The sequence below is a fragment of the Sarcophilus harrisii genome, chromosome 4, assembly GCF_902635505.1.
Source record: "Sarcophilus harrisii chromosome 4, mSarHar1.11, whole genome shotgun sequence".
In the NCBI taxonomy this organism is placed as follows: Eukaryota; Metazoa; Chordata; class Mammalia; order Dasyuromorphia; family Dasyuridae; genus Sarcophilus; species Sarcophilus harrisii.
In genome coordinates, this window is record NC_045429.1 from 183,361,269 (window position 1) to 183,376,214 (window position 14,946).

The window sequence follows — 14,946 nt, forward strand, 5'->3', positions numbered from 1 at the left end:
TTAGCAATAGGAGAAAACAAGACATCATTTTGCTCTTATTTGTCTAGTTTCACAGATGAAGAACTGAGACCTAGATTGCTGAAACCACAATGATAGTAAATGGCTGATTCCAAGTTGTACTTTAGGGATGGTAAAGAGAGAGAAAGAGAGAGATTTTCAACTCTCAACACCAAATCATAATCAAGAACAACTCTCCTTTTCAATTTGGTATACCATGACTCCCTCCCTTACCCCACTCCCTTCAGGAAACTTAAAACACTTGTCAAAACTTAAAATTTCACCCTGTGGACAAGATTTCACCACAGTACCATGTGGGGTGCTTGATTTACCCAAGAATTTTTCCTCTTGAGCCTAGTTGCTTGCCCTGGCATGTTCCTGCTCTGGGTCTCTGCAAAGAAATGAGCCCCAAAGTTGCTCTTTTAAAAGAGATTTGAGGGGCAGCTAATTGGTGCAGTGGATAGAGCATCATCCCTGAAGTCAGGAGGACCCAAGTTCAAATCTGGTCTCAGACACTTAACAATTTCTAGCTGTGTGACCCTGGGTAAGTCACTTAACCCCAATTGCCTCAGCAAAAACTAAAAAATAAAAAAAAGAGAGAGATTTTAAATTGAAGTTTCAATTTAATGGGATTACTGCTCCCAGGCCTAGATTTCCAGTAAAATGGGACTATTTACTGGGAGTAGTCCTGAGCCAATCTTCAACTCAATAAAGGTCAATAGAAATCTAGCTCTCCAGCCAAATGAGATTACTTAAATTTGAGCTAAGTAGGGAGTGGTCCTAGACTCAACTAGTCCCACCAAAATAACAGAATGAAACCACTTTATCTTGATTCCCTGAGGCAGGCCTCTCCCAGGAGAGCTTAAGGACAGTTTCTCTCCTTCAAGGTGTTCTCAAGCATTTACCCCAAAGCAGGACAGTTTCAGACTTCCCCCCATCATTTCCCCCCTCAGGCAGTTACCCCTAAATTCATTTGGGCTAAAAAGATGAAGGTCTCTTCTGTAATTTTTTTGAGCTGACAAAGGTCGTAGAGATGTCCCTAACTTCACTTGGGGGTTCATGCCAGGAGGGGAGGTGTGAGATAAGGGATGTTGTGTATCCCAATCAGTTGTTCCATGATCTCCAGATTAAAGGGCAATTGAAAATCCATAGCTTGAAGCCTAGAGAAAACCCAAGATTAAAAGTGGGGTGTCATCCAGGGTTGAGATGATGACATTTGGGAAGGGGTTCTTTTGCAAAAAAATGCATCAGGTCCTGTCTGTGGGCTGCTTTTAAGAATGTCGGTAGCTCACCTAACAATACCAAATGCCCTCACTGCCCACAGAGCTTCCTAGCTGAAAGTAGTTAAGAAGGTAATTATGCTAAGGAGTTAATTACTGACATAGGCACAGAATACCAATCAAGAAAAATAATAGAGAAAATGATAAGAGCAAAAAAAGTTCTCAACTTAGTAAAAGTGTTAAGTAGCCTAGAGTCTAGGATGTCATTGAGAATAATTTCTTTCCCATTTTCTGGAAAGCTAATTTCTCTTGCTTGGGTGGAGTCAGGGAGTAGATTGGTGGGATTAAGGGTATGACACCTGGGGATTAATGGCTGTTCCAGGGTTAATTTTGAGGCTTCAATTAAAAGGGCCTCTTCAATTAAAAAGCAGCTACTGTTCTAAGGCAGGATGGCCAACCTAGGGAAGTACATAACTGCTCCCATGAGGCAGAGACTGGAGGCATGGCCCTACCTGTCAAGGCTGCAGATCAAGATAAGAATGCAGTTAACCTCCAAATCTCTTAACTGTCTAAAAAAGTTTGTGCTTAAAAAAATATCTCTGGAGGTCTGAGAAGAGAAAGTTGGTTCCTCAATCTCACCATTAAATCACCACAATGACAAGGCAGAGGAGGGGTCTCAAGACAGGTCCCTTTGCTATCCCCACTCTATTGGGGGGAGGAAGGGCAGGTGAGACCAGAGTTGCAGAGCAAGAGTAAAGGAGAAGCCTCTCCCCCATCTTCCCAGCCACCAAATGTTGGGCTGTTGTGGTGGAGCTAGGGGGAACTTGCCCAAGTTCCAACACCGGCTGGAAGGCAGAACATTGGGGGGGAGGGGGGAGAGGCTCAATCCCTGTACAAGTGGCCATCATGTGTGGGGCTGTCATGATGGAGAGGCAGTTGCTGCAGTGCTCCTCCTGCTTGAACTGGGACTGGGGAGTCTCTTTGGACAGTTTCCATGACACCTAGAGCATGAACCTCCAGAGTTCCCAGACTCAGCCTGGGAGGAATTTGCATTGAAAGAGGCACCTTCCAGGAGGTAGAAGTTGCCCTGAGGAGAAGAAAAAGAGGAGGGAGTCCTAGGATTTAGTTCATATGAGAAAGATAAAGTTAAAGAGATAAAAAAATCCCATTCTGAAAGGGATTTAGGACTGTATAGGGATGCAAAGGAGAGCTCCCGAGTCCTTAGCTTTTTAGGTTTGAGATCTTTTACCTTAGAAACAAAATGTTTGTCTCATTTTGCCAGAAAAAGCCTTAGTTTTCCTGATTCTATAGTGCCTCATCCTTCTCTAGACGTCTCCAAAGATGGAGAGCTGACAAAATGCTTTGTCAGACCACAGGAATTCCCATTTTCCCTGAGAGAATTCTGCTTGAGCCTGGGGCTCCAATGACTCAAATCTTCCCGGATGTGTGAGTGTCTAGCTATAGAATAGACAAAAAAAGGTTTTTTACCTCTTCTAGGTTTTCAGGGTTTCCCGATAAGGAAAGCAAATGATGAGGTTTGGCGCAGGGCAGAGAGTTGTGGGAACCCCTTGGTCAGCACACGTCCTTTGTAAAAGAATTTACAAACCCAAAAAGTTAGACTGGCAAAAAGAAGTTTATTGGCATGGAGAAGTCAGCTTTTGCTAGGAGGCCGACTTCCTCAGTGGCAAGGTCCTGATAGAAAAGTAAAGGTCTAGCAGAGGAGTCCTGACTGAGAGATAAAGAAAGGTTACTGCTGAGAAAAGGGTGTATTCTCAGAGAGCAAAGGGTCCTCGCAGGCAGCTATGCTGAGGAGAAGGAGAGGTTCCTTGGCATGGCATGTCCCTGTTTTGGGCCTCTGCAAAGTCCTATTAGGCTAATGGAGGCTGACACTGACAGGAGAATATCTTCTCAGTGGGCAGGGTCCTAGAAGCAGAGTAAGCTGCTTTGGACCTTCTGCCAGGTCCTGACAGAGAAGTAGGTGAGAGATAAAGAGGGGATAACACTGAAAAGTGAATGTCTTATCAGTGGGCAGGGAGTCCTTATAGGCAGCTACACCAAGGAGAGAGAGAGAAGTTCCTTAGACTGGCATGTTCCTGCTCTGGGCCTCTGCAAAGAAATGAGCCCCAAAGTTGCTCTTTTAAAAGAGATTTGAGACTGAATGAGATTACTGCTCCGAGGCCTAGATTTCTAGTAGAATGGGACCGTTTACTGGGAGTAGTCCTGAGCCAATCTTCAACTCAATAAAGGTCCATAGAAATCTAGATCTCCAGCCAAATAAGATTACTTAAGTTTGAGCTAAGTAGGGAGTAGTCCTGGACTCAACTAGTCCCACCAAGATAACAGAATGAAACTACTTTATCTTGATTCCCTGAAATAGGCCTCTCACAGGAGAGTTCAAGGACAGTTTCTTCCCTTCAAGGAGTTCTCAAGCATTTACCCCAAAGTCAGGACAGTTTCAGACTCCCCCCCGTCAGCTTCAATATCAAATAAAATTGGGCCAAGAGTATATAACTTGTAACCCAGAACCCCAGCTCAGGGTTTACATAGATGACATTAAGTCTAGGAAATCTCTCACCAATAACCCTTCAGCACATGTTCCAATACAGGACCTCCACTGGCAACCTCAAAATTTGTGTTATTTTTTTTCTCATCAAAGATCTGCCTTTGACTTCTGGGATATAGCATAAGCCCACGTCTTCTTGATGAGTCATTTCAGTTGTAAGTTATTTCAGCTTTCTCTGTCTCCCTCTTTCTTTGTCTCTCTGTCTCATTTTCTGACTCTCACTCTCTCTGTCTCAGTCCTTATCTCTCTCTCCATGCACCATGTTTACAGTTCTGCTCTCTTTAAATTTCTCAAAATATTTTGGTAGAAACAATGTTAAGAGATCATATGATTATAGAACTGGAAAGCATCTCAGAAGCTATCTACTCTTGTCTCTGTGTCTCTGTATCTGTCTATCTATCTCTGTCTCTGTTTCTCTCTGTCTCAGGAACTTTTGACTTGCTATGCAGATAGTAATATCAGAAGCAGGATTTTCTTCTGATCCTCTAATACTGTAATCATTATCTTTTCTTTTCTTTCTTTTTTTTTTTTTTTACTGTAATATGCTACTTCCCAAGAAGACTGCAAATCTTATTTTTTTCTCTAGGTTGCCAATCATTCTTAATAAACTTAGAACTTGGGGAAATTTGAAAAATAATTCAAATAATTTTAATATTTTCTCTATATTATATATTTTTTTGTCCCCCAATTCTTCTGAAGCATTTTATTTTCAGTTTTGGATCAGCATTCCAAATTTCAAAGTTAAATTTTGAATCACATCTGTCTGTATTAGGAAATGGAAATGTTTTCAAAAGCAGTGACTTAGAAAGCCTACTAGAGGGCACTAGTGCATTGACAATGCCATAATAAGGTTTCATACTTGAAACAAATCATTTTGCCAGTTATCTAGTTGGATAAAGTTTCCCAAATAGGGAACATGATACTTTCTCTCTGTCTGTCTCTGTCTCTGTGTCTCTGTCTCTGTGTCTCTGCCTCTCTCTCTCTCTCTCTCTTCCTCCCCCACCCCGAACATAATTATTGAAGAGTATAATTGAGCTTATAACTTATTAGTTTAACATCTTATTATAATGACATAATTCAAATCTTAATAAAAAGGATTGTACTGATGGAAAATATTTTAACTAGCTCAGAAGCATAACCACTGGTATTGGGGTAACAGTAAATCTGGATCAGATTTTGTTAGGATTCTTACGAAGTGGTAAGTTGGTTGTCTAATTTAGCATGGTACTTAACAAGTTCTCTAGCTCACTAATATATTTATCACTCATTGGAGTTCTACAAGATTCACAAGTTCAGTGGAGGAGATTCATAAGTCACAGCTCCCACAATCCCACTCTCAGAGGAGGAGTCAACCTTTGAGTTCACACTTCTAAAAGAGCGTATAAAAGGATGAGCCTCAGTCAGTTGGGGAGATTGAGAAAGCAGAGACTGCAGTCAGATAGAACTGAGGATTTGGAAGAAGAGAGGCTGAAGCTGGAAGAGGCAAAGGACTAGCAACAGGAGTTCTTGGAACCAAAGAGAGAGATAGGTTTCTAAGAAAGCTAACCAGGCTATTTTGGAAGAGACAATAAAGGATCTGAACTTTTAACAGCTGGCTGCATTACAAGATTTGAACTCGGATCTTTCTAACTCCAGGTCTTTCTAACTCTATCCAGTGCACTACCTCTTTATATAGAGAAATAAATGCTCAACAAACTCAATTTCTGACCTTTTAAAGTGAAGAGATGGAGGATATGATCTCTGAACTTTTTTCAATTTAAATTTAAAAACTAACATATAGATATCATCTAGGATAAAAGAAGAGCTGATATTTGTTGATTTAAAATTATAGTCAAATGAGGAGGAGGAGCAGCAGAAGAAGAAGAGCAAAAGAGGAGGAGGAAAGAAGAATGAAGAAGAGAAGGAAGAGGAAAAGGAAGATTTTTATCTCTACAAGTTCAAAGAGCAAAATAGGTTTAATGCAATCTTGCGTTTATACTTTTAGCAATATCCAATCTAAATCACATTAAATATACTTATAAAATTATATAGACATCTTTTAAAAAAATCTTATAATTTCTGCCTCCAAATAAACCCTTACAAATAAATATCCTTAAAAGATAACTAATCAGTGTAACCAAAATTTAAAGAAAATGCAGAAAGTTGGGAAGCAATCTTTAAAGCAAGTGTCTTTGATAAAACTCTTATTTTTCAAATATATAGAGAACAAGTCAAATTTATCAGAATACAAGCCATTCCCCAACTGACAATTGGTCAAAGGATATATACAGGCAGTTTTCAGATGAAGAAATCAAAGCTATCTATAGACATATGAAGAAGTGTTGTAAATCACTTTGATTAGAGAAATACAGATTTGAACAACTCTGAAATACCACCTCACCTTATCAGACTGGCTAATCTGGCAGAAAAGGAAAATGATGCATGTTGGAGAAGATGGAAAAAAAGGGCAACCACATTGTGCATATTCTTTGATCAAATAATATCACCACTATAGAGGCAGATAGATGGCTCAGTGAATAAAGCACCAGTCCTGAAATAAGGAAGCCTTAGTTCAAATATGGCCTCAGAAACTTAATATTTCTTACCTGTGTGACCCTGGGCAAGTCACTTAACCCCAATTGCCTTACCAAAAAAAAAAAATATCACTACTATGGCTGTATCCTAAAGAGATGATAAAAAAGGAAAAGGACATTGCAAATATATTTATAGCAGCCCTTTTAGTAGTGGCAAAATATTAGAAATTGAGGAAATGCCCATCAATTGGGGAGTGGGTGAATAAGCTATGGTGTATGATTGTAATGGAATATTATTGTGCAATAAGAAATGATCAACAGGCAGATTTCAGAAAACCCTGGAAAGACCTGAATGAATGAACTGATGCAAAGTGAAATAAACAGAACTAGGAAAACATAGTAAACAGCATCAACAACATTGTGTGATGATTCATTATGTATTCATAGTGAATTATTATTCAGGTTTTCTTAACCACACAGTAATCCAACATCCAAACACTCAAACACACAAATAAAGGACTCTTGAAAGAAAATGCTATCCACATCCAGATAAAGAACCAATGTACTCAATGCAGATTGAAGCAAAATTTTCATTTACTTTATTCTTTTTTGTGTTTTTTGTCTGTGATCTGTTTCTTCTTTCATAACTGACTGATATGGTAACATGTCTTACATGATAGCACATATATAACCTACATCAAATTTCCTACAGTTTTAGAAGACGAGAGGGAAGGGAGAGAGGAGAAAAGTTTAGAAGTCAAAATCTTGTAAAAATTAATGCTAAAAATTATCTTGACATGTGATTGGGAAAAATACTATTTAAAAAAAAGAAGCAATGGAATTTTGATGAATGGTTTGAATTGTCAATGCCTGATGACTGGAAAAGAGACTAAACAGACAGAAAGTAAGGTTTAAGAAAATTCTTTCCTGAGGCATAAATTTAACAAAGGAACATTAAAACAATTATAGAAAAGAGACTTTAATTGGCATCCTGAGCAGATTGGTCAGTGGGCCTCTCTAGAATTGAGAAGTCAACAATCATTGAAATAATTAGAAGTGATCATAACTGTACACATTTGTTTAATTTTTTGTTATACCACCAATAAATTGTATAGCCAGCAACCTTGATGTTTATTTAAGTCTGGTGAAGGGATTTGAGATTTGGAGCTTCTTAAACTCAGGGAGCTTGTTTTTCCCTTTCCTTGTATCCCCAGTGATAAATATAGTGCCTGAGTCTTAGTGAAATTTTAATAAATGCTTGTTGATGAGGATTTAGAAAATGAGGAGCAAAAACTTATGGAATAAGTGGTTTTCCCAGTTTATTTAATAAATAAATACTATATTTAACATGACTACCTGCCATTGAGGGGAGGGGCTGGGGGGAAGGACGGGAAAAGTTGGAACAGAAGGTTTTACAAGGGTCAATGTTGAAACATTACCCATACATATGTTTTGTAAATAAAAAGCTATACTAAAAAAAAGTGCTAATAAAATGGGATGGGGGTTTAGAGAAAATTGATTAATGAGAGCTTTTGAAATATCTCTGGCATACTTCCTCTCTCACATTGCTTTCACTCTAGTTTATGCTCTCATTGCCTACTGCTTGGAGCTATTATTATGACTTTCTTACTGATTTTCTTGACTCAGTTCCTTTCTGAAATCCATCAAACACAGAGCTGCCAAAATAATCTTGTCAAAGTGCAGTCTGACAATGTAACTCTTCCGCTCAAAAATAAACAAATCCTCATCCCCAAATCTATGGCTCCCTGTAACCTCTAAGATAAAATATAAAACCTCAGCCTGGCATTAAAACCCTTTATTATAAGGCTGCAACCTACCTTAACAGCATTGCTTCACACTTCTCCCCTTCATATGATATTCACAGACAAGAGGGCTATTATTTATTCCTTGAATTCACTATACCATCTTCTACTTCTATGCATTCATACATAAAATGCATTTCCTCCATTCCTGAAACACTCTCTCCCAACTTATTTAAGTTGAAATCCTTTCTTACTTCAAAGTCTAGTGTCATTTTCACTATCAAGTGTAACCTGAGTTCTCCACCACCACCCCAAAATGATCTTTTCTTAAAATTTTGTCTGACCTTCTTCATCGCCCTTATCACAACCTTCTCTATATTATCCTTATTAGTGGACGTGTTAAATCACATATTCTATCCTTAGAATCTTGAAAGTAAGAAATATATCATTTTAATCGTTGGATTACCAAACCTTAGCTACTACCTTGTATGTAATGATGGTAAATAAATAATTGTTGAATGAAATCACACTGAGAGTTGAACTCTAACCTAAATTTTGCCTGACTCAGTGACTACAGTGTGCCTAAAATTATGCTACATACTACAAACAGCACAAAAATGTGAGATTTTCTCCCTTATGTCTACTACTACTCTTGATCAATCAAGGAAATAAATATTTATTAAGCATCTACTGTGAGCCATATATATTTTGTCTCTGACTCAGTGATTATATGCAGTGTACCATTATGCTGTGTATTATAAAAGTATTAGATTTTCTCCCCTGGTATTCTAGTACTACTCTCGATCAATCAAGAAATGAATATTTATTAAGCATCTACTGTGACATATATATATATATATATATATATATAATTTTAATATTTCTATAGATTTTATGTTCTCATTAAAGATGCAGATCCTAACATAATGATCATTACCTTTTTTATCTTGAGCAATTTGGGTTTATATCATGCAATAGCAAAGGAGAAAATATTATATATTAGGGCATTTAGTATTGATCCTTTAAAGTTATGAATTATTTAATACTAGCAGTTGGAACATATATATTATATATATTCATATATATGCACACAAGTACATTATAATTACATGCTAATTGTGGAGTGGGGAGAAATTCAAAGGGAAGAAAAAGATGTTAATGTCAGCTGGAGCAGAATAGTTATTTGAGAAATTTATTAATCTTGATGAGTTCTAACAACTTTTATATCTATTATACCTACAGTTTACAACTATTTGGGGCACAGTGCCTAGTGTGTTTAATTTTGCAAGTTTCCAAGAACATTTGCCATTTCTCTAAGATTACTCAACTTGACTTTAGAAGATTAAGCCAAAGTGAGTTTCCTTTATAGTACTGGTAAGAAAATGGAAAGTATTCTTAATTTGACAGTGATTTCACCATTACTTAACATTTGGCTCTCTACTAACATTCCAAAAAAAAGAGAAAAGTCTTTGCAAAAAAAAATTGTTTTTTACAATTATAAGCAATAAATGATCCAAAGACACTATATAAAAGGATTGTCTTCTTTAGTTGGAGACTGAAGATGCAAAAAGTAGAAGCTGGATTTATATTACCATGCCACATATTATCATGTTCTACTATGCAATGTACAATGATTATATCTTGAATTATATTAATAATTGTATAAAAGGGTTGAATATATATATACATATATACTTATATATGTATATATATAAATTTAGTCATTTCAAGAAGAAAGAAATGAATATCACCAAAACAAATGGAGGAAGGAAGGAAAGAAGGAAGGAAGAAAGGCAGGGAGGGAGGAAGGGAGGGAAAGGAAAGAAGGAACGAATGATGGAAAGAGAAAAGAAAGAGAGAAAAAAGGAAGGAAGGAAGGAAGAGAAAGAAAGAAGGAAAGAAAGAAGGAAGAAAGGAAGGAAGGAAAGAAGGAAAGAAAGAAGGAAAGAAAGAAAAGAAAGAAAGAATGTAAGAAAGAAGAAAAGAGAAAGAAATTCTCACTCTACAGTTCAAATTGCCTTCTTGCTGTTCCTCACATATTCTATTTCCTGTCTCCTTGCCATTTTTTTTTTTTTTTCTGGCTGACCCCATACTCAGAATGAATTTCATCTTAAAACAGGCCAGAGAAACACTGGCTACCTTCAAAATTTCCCTAAAACAGCTACTTCCCTAAAAAAGAGGCCTTCTCTTTCTACCTTCTACACCCTTCCAAATTAACTTTCTCCTTTGAATCCTTAGTGCCTAGCAAAATGCCTGGCATAGAGTACATGATAAATGCCTATTGATGGTTAATATAGCAACTTTAAGTAAATTAAAGTTAAAGACAGAGAGCACAATATATGACCAACTATTTGCATTAACAGAATAAAAATGCTGAAAGTCCAGTGATATTTTATCAGCAGTTTAATATGGATCATATAGGAAAAAATGTAGCACTATTGAGTGCTACAAGTATTAAGTATTCAATAAGTATTCAGCAGTAATATCAAACTTACATTTTGTAGCACTCTGAAGTATTCACATTATATATTATGAAGTTAAATACATTATTTCAATAATATCTACTTAAAGAATGCTTTCATATGTTTTAACATTTCAAGGATCCATGCCTTCGCCTATACTTAACAAAATCAGATTATAATCTTATATTTAGTTTATGGTTGAAAAAATTCTTCAATGCCTAATTTCTGTGAGTAAGCACCTATCCTATCTGTTAGTGATTAAAAGACACAATCAAAACAGTATTCTCAAGTATGGGGATATGGTGAATCATAGAATTTGAGATTTGGAAGAGCTCTTTCTTGTTACCTAGATCAATAACCTAAAAGGTATCCCTACTATAACATGCTTGGTAAGTGGACATCCAGTTTCAGCTTCAAAACTTCTAAGGAGAAAGAACCCATATATCTAAGTAGTCCATTGTTCTTTTGGAAATTTATAGGAAACATGTGGCTTAGCATTTGATTTAATTAATCTCTTTGGAATATTTATCCATTAATATTTGTGGAAAACAGAGCAAATATCTTTTTTAAAATTATATTTTATTTTATCTTTATTCCAATCTAAAAAGCACCAAATAAAAGAGAAATGGCTGTATATATAGCAGAACAACAACAACAAAGGATTATATATGAAACCATATAATTCTGCATAACTTTTTTTCTCTTTTCCTTTTTAAACTACATTTTTATGCAATTAGCAAAAATCTACCTTCTTTCCCTCTCATTCTACCTGATTCTTTGTCCCTTTCTCATTGTTTATAAAGACATGTATTTTTGTACCCTGATTATATATTTTCTTAACATTCCTCTCTTTCCACCCTTAAGATAGAATTCTGAAGGACACATCTCTCATATTAGAATGTAAATAGTTGATTTTTGCTTAATAGTTTATTCATTCATTTTTATGTTTCTCTCTTCCTATGTTTATATTTCAGAATTTCTATGCAGCTCTGAACTGTTTATCGGGCATGACTGGAAATCTATTTCATTAAAGATCAATGTTTTTCCCTTGCAGGATTATTCTTAGGCTTTCTGGGTAAATTAATTTTGGCTGAAAGACTATTCTTTGCCCTTTGGAATATATATTCCAAAGCTTTTTTTCTTTATAGCAGTGGCTACTACATTGTGTAATGATCATAACTATGACTCCTCAGAATCTGAATTCTTTCTTTGCAATTGCTTGTAGTGGTTTTTTCTTTCTTTGATTTGGAAGTCCTGAATTTCAGCTAGATTGTCCCTGAATGGCTTTATTTTGAAGTTTCTTTCTGGTGAATTCTATTTTACATCATCCTCTGGTTCGAAGAGATCTGTGCAGTTTTCTTTTAATATGATATCTAGAATTTTTTTGGTCATGAATCATTTGGGGAGGCCAACGACTTTTTAAATTTCCCTCCTCAGTTTATTTTAGAGGTGAGTTGTGTTTACTGTGACAGAAGAAAATGTTAGGCTTCTCACAGCAAACACCACTTAACTGAAAAATAAATTTGAGAAGAGAAATCTGAAGAAATTCATTATAAATACATTTTCTAATTTTAAAAAACTCTTATCTTTGCTAGAAGTTTTGTTGAAATTTGTGCCTAAATTGTGTTTTTCTTAGAGGCTTTACTTGTAGATGTTTTAGAGTTATTCTCCTCTGTTGGGTTTTTACTTTAAGTACTCATAACAGATTAGCCTTTTATAGTGGAATTCTTTTTGTTTGTTTGCTCATTCTTCTATACTACTTCCTGATTTGGGGGTTGATGTTAGAGCCAGGGTCTGTGAATTTCTGGAAGAAATATTTGAGCTGTTATTGCTTTCTTGGAATATTGAATGTTATGTGACTTCAAGATCTCAGGGTCATCTCAGGCTGGGAACCTACAATATTTCAGTGCTACTAAAGTATTCCCAGTCAAAGGCAAAGTTTGATTGCTGTTCCTCTAATCTTATATCTGCAAGTTTCTGACATAGCATTGGAACTGAGTCACAGGGCCATGAGAACGCCCCAACTGGAGTTCTAGTAGACTGTTACTGGACTGGCTCGCAATCAGCCAGCTGGAAAACTGATTTAGAATGACAGAATTATTGGATGTATGCCATACTGAATTTGACAAGGTAAGAGGTAGTTTATGAGTAGCATTTGGCAATGGATAATTTGATACATGGTAATAAACTAAACCTAAAGATACTGTGTTTGAAAATGCTTCCACTTTAATTTGGTGGGTCATAGATTACATTTATTGCTAAATTCCATACATGTTATGAATTTTTTTGGGGGGGAGAAAGGCTAGGAGGGAACATCCAATTCTCCAATTTCTCTAGATTTTTCTCATCTGTTGCTCAGAGAGGTTAATGCCCAAAATCACATAACTAGTTGTTGGCAAAGATGGGACAAGAAAACATCTCCTAATATCCACCATTCTTTCCTTTACAGCATGCCATTTTTCTTCCATGTCTACATATTAACCTTTTATTGATTTGAAAATGATGAAAGTTTGGAGCAGCTGGATGGCTCAGTAGATAGAGCATCAGCTCTGAAGTCAGAGGATACCTGAGTTCAAATCCAACCCACACTTACTAGCCCTGAGCAAGTTACTTAACCCTAATTACTTCACCAAAAAAGTGATGAAAATTTTCCTATTTTCCTTATTTGTTTTATTATTTTTCATATAAATTCCATATTTATTTGAGTCAGAAAGCTCAGTGGATAGAATGTGTCGGATATGGAATCAAGGAAGATCTGAATTCCAGGCTCAGAAAGTAGTTAAGTGACTCTGGGCAAGTCATCTAACCTGTTTGCTTTAGTTTCTTCATCTGTTCCTCAACTCATAGGACTGTTGTGAGGATCAAATATGGCAATATTTATAAAAACCTTTACAAAACCTTAAATGCTTTGTAAATGTCAGTTATAGTTATTCTATAGTATATCTATACCACTTTTAAAGAACAAAGAAATGTTGAAACAAGCCTTTTAAAACAGGAAACAAAAATTAAATTTGATCAGCCTAGACTGGTATTTTTTTATTAGTTCTTTTTTGAAAATTTTCAGAGTTGGTTTTTAATATTCAGTGGCTTAAAAATTCTTGAATTGATATTAACATTGATTTAAATGTTGCAAAAAACATGATATAAATAGAACAAGGAATTGATCTGTGATTTCATTGAAAAAGGTAATTTCTATATAGAGAGATTCCCTCTACCCATACAGGTCATGTCATTAAATCCTTTGAGCAATGAATTAGATTAAGCAACTTACTGATACTAACAGAGACAGTATGGTCCAGAGACAGTCTTTGAACACACAGGTCTTGAAGCAGTTTCTTATTCACTATGCCCTGTTGCCTCTTAAGACATTTATTTGTTGGCAAATAAAAACTATGGTTAAATGACAAATGTTGATAAGGTTTCAGGAAAAAACAAACAAATGCCTTAAAGACTGTTGGTGGAACTGTGAGTTAGTTCAGTCATTCTGAAAACAATTTGGAACTATGCCCAATAATAATTCACTAAACTATAACTTTAACCCAGCAATACCATTATTAGTAGACATTAAAGAAATGAAAGAAGAGGAATATGACCTATATTTATACCTATCTAGCAAATATATAATGATGGTAAAGAAGGAGAGGAGCATCATTGGGAATGACAATAATAGCATGTGAATATAATGGAATACTATTGCAAGAAATGAGAAAGGGGATAGTTTCAGGGAAACTTGGGAAGAATTTTAAGAACTGATAAAATGAGTAGAACAAAGAAACAATTTGTATACTAACAACAGTGTAAAAATAATGAATTTTGAAAGAATTCTGATTGATGCAATGATCAATCATAATTCTAGAGGACCCATAATGAAGTGTACCACTTACTTATAAAGAAGTGATGGACTCAGGATGCAGAATGAAATATATAGCCAATGTGGGAATTTGTTTTGCTTAACTAAATATATTTGTTACAAAGTCTGTTTTGGGGTTTGGGTTTTGTGGTTGTTCAGGAGCATAAAATGAACTTAGGTGGAATAAGCTATGTCATTGTTCATATAACTCAAAAGTGCCTAGTTGTAATTTGCTGCCCTGCACTATGATGACTGTGTATTTTAAAATCAGCCAGAGTCAGGAATTCAGGTTAAGGGAAAATCTTCAATCTTTATTTTCAATAGAGGTGAAGAAGGATCAGAGGTAAAAGGGAATCGGAGGTAAAAAGAGAAGCCAGCCAGACCAGAAGCCCCCAGAGCAGAACCCAGCCAGCAGTCTCTCTCTGCTTCTCTACCTGCCCCTCTGCCTCCACCCACCAAAATCGTCATTTCCTATACAACACATTAGGACTTGCACAGAGAGTGGGCAGGGGCCATTCTTTCTCCAAGCATATATATTAATAGAGTATGGTCCAATTACTATTTAGCCTCACATGCTT